This window comes from Diabrotica undecimpunctata, chromosome 4 (assembly GCF_040954645.1).
Source record: "Diabrotica undecimpunctata isolate CICGRU chromosome 4, icDiaUnde3, whole genome shotgun sequence".
In the NCBI taxonomy this organism is placed as follows: Eukaryota; Metazoa; Arthropoda; class Insecta; order Coleoptera; family Chrysomelidae; genus Diabrotica; species Diabrotica undecimpunctata.
Window position 1 is genome coordinate 138,502,881 of NC_092806.1, and position 2,305 is coordinate 138,505,185.

A 2,305-nucleotide genomic window follows, 5' to 3' on the forward strand; every position below is an offset into this window, starting at 1 on the left:
TGTGCAGTTATATTTTTATTTTGATGTTAGTGTCTATTGTTATATATATTTTTCATATCAGTATTGTTTTCAGAAAACCAATCAAAAACATTTATTAAAGAATTATTAACTTTTCACAAGATAACCTCTATTTATACTTTCTCAAAAATCCTACCTATCTCCCAAAAAACTTCGCAGAACAAGTTTTCACTAACATATTCTTTTTATTAAAACCTCAAAAGGTGAACAGGTGGAAAGACAGACCCAGAAGAATTATTAGAAATACAATAGATTACATTTTTAAAAATAAAAGATTCCGAAACAACTTTACTTCTGTCAAGACTTATTCGAGAACGGACTTGGAGACGGATCACGTTTCACTGGTGGAAGTATTTCAAGTCAAACTTAAAGAAGTGTAGAAAAGAAAACCACACTCATACGATATATTATGTATACTGAAAGACCTTAACCTAACACGGGGGCCCAGCCACGTTAACCTTCGTCTTCCCGGGTGGGGTACAGCTGTACCCCAGATACACATTTTTTGTAATTTATTATCTAAAGCCGAATTAGAACGACTGATGTTTGCGTTGTCTGACGATGAATTGGAAGATGATGTCATAGTGTTCTCTGAAGGCGAAGATAGTGATATGGAGCCAGAAACCATTGAAAAATTGTCTGACGTCGTTGAAGCCGATAATGAAAATGTTCAGCAAATTACAAATCAAGCAAACGTAAGCGAAGAGCCTGTCAATCCATCGTATATATCTAAAGATGGTATGCATTGGTCAAAAATACCTTATCCTCAGACACGAAGAATTGTAAAAAATATTTTGAAGAAACAAGCAAGTCTCACTATATAGTTCGAATTTTACCACTAGAATTGAAGCATTTTCGTTGTTTTTCTCAGACGATCTTTTAGGAATCATAGTACTTCAAACAAATAATAAAGCCGAACAGGTAAATATCTTTATTTGATAATAACTATTTATCAGTTTCCATCTTACAAATCATCAGATTCGAATTTTTTGTAATATGTTTCAGTTATTTTATTCTTATTGTTGATAGGTAATAGGACATAAACGGATTGTAATGTCATGGGTAATTTTTTTTTAGATAATAAACAAATGTAACGAAACAAATCCAAATAAACCAGCACGTACTTGGCAGCTAACTGATCATATAGAGATTCGCGCTTATTTAGGACTTCTGCTTATTCAAAGAGCAATTCAAGCTACAAAAAAGCCCTAAAAAATGTTATGGTGTACCGATAAAAAATACGCTAGGTCTATTATTCCGGCAAGTATGTCACGTAATAGATTTCAGTTGCTTACATGTACATGAAAAGCAAGCCTGATAAATATGGATTAAAGATTTGGGCGATGGCAAACAGCGAAAATGCTTACAGTATAAATTTACAAGTTTATCTTGGAAAAAAGAATAACGCACTCGAAAAAAATCAAGGTAAAAGAGTTGTCCTTGACCTTATTGAGCCACTTGGTTCTGGGTATGGCATAACTACAGATATTTTTTTTACAAGCTTACCACTGGCCCAAAAACTATCAAAAAAAGGACAAAGTCTATGTGGTATTCTGCGTAAAAATAAAGCATGTATTCCCAACGAGTTGCTACCCAAATGGTTAAAGCCTGTTCATTCTAGTATGTTTGCTTTTTCGAAAGACTATGGTTTCTTATGTTACCAGCAAAGGCAAATCGGTTATTTTATTATCCACTGAACATCATGATGATGCTGTTGCCGATGAAACAATAATAACAAGCCACATATTATACTGCATTATAATCATACAAAAGGTGCAGTAGATACTACAGATAAGATGGTAAAGCAATACTCTGCTCGTAGGATATGCAACCGATTGCCAATGACAGTGTTTGGCCAAATATTGGATATTTATGGCCTGAACTCTTACATCTTATGGTGTATCAAGTGCCCGGATTCATCTAGAGAAAAAGATGATAGACGTAACTTTTTACTAAATCTAGGAGAAGCTTTAGTAAAAGAAAATATTACCAGGCGATATAATGAGGGAGTACGATTGAGTAAGACATTGAAGCAGTACATGCAAGATGTCATTCCAGAGTTGGCGCTGGTGAAGATGCAAATGAAAGCAGCCTGTGAACGATCTTCAAGTGGACGTTGCTACTTATGTAGTCGAAATAAAGATCGTAAATCAAGGCAATTTTGTAAGCAGTGTAAAAATTTTGTATGTGCAGAACACCATATCAAGGAAGTAATTTGCACCCGATGCCAAGAAACTTCAGAATAGTTTTCGGTCCTAAGATTTATTTTTTATTCCTACAGTTAATT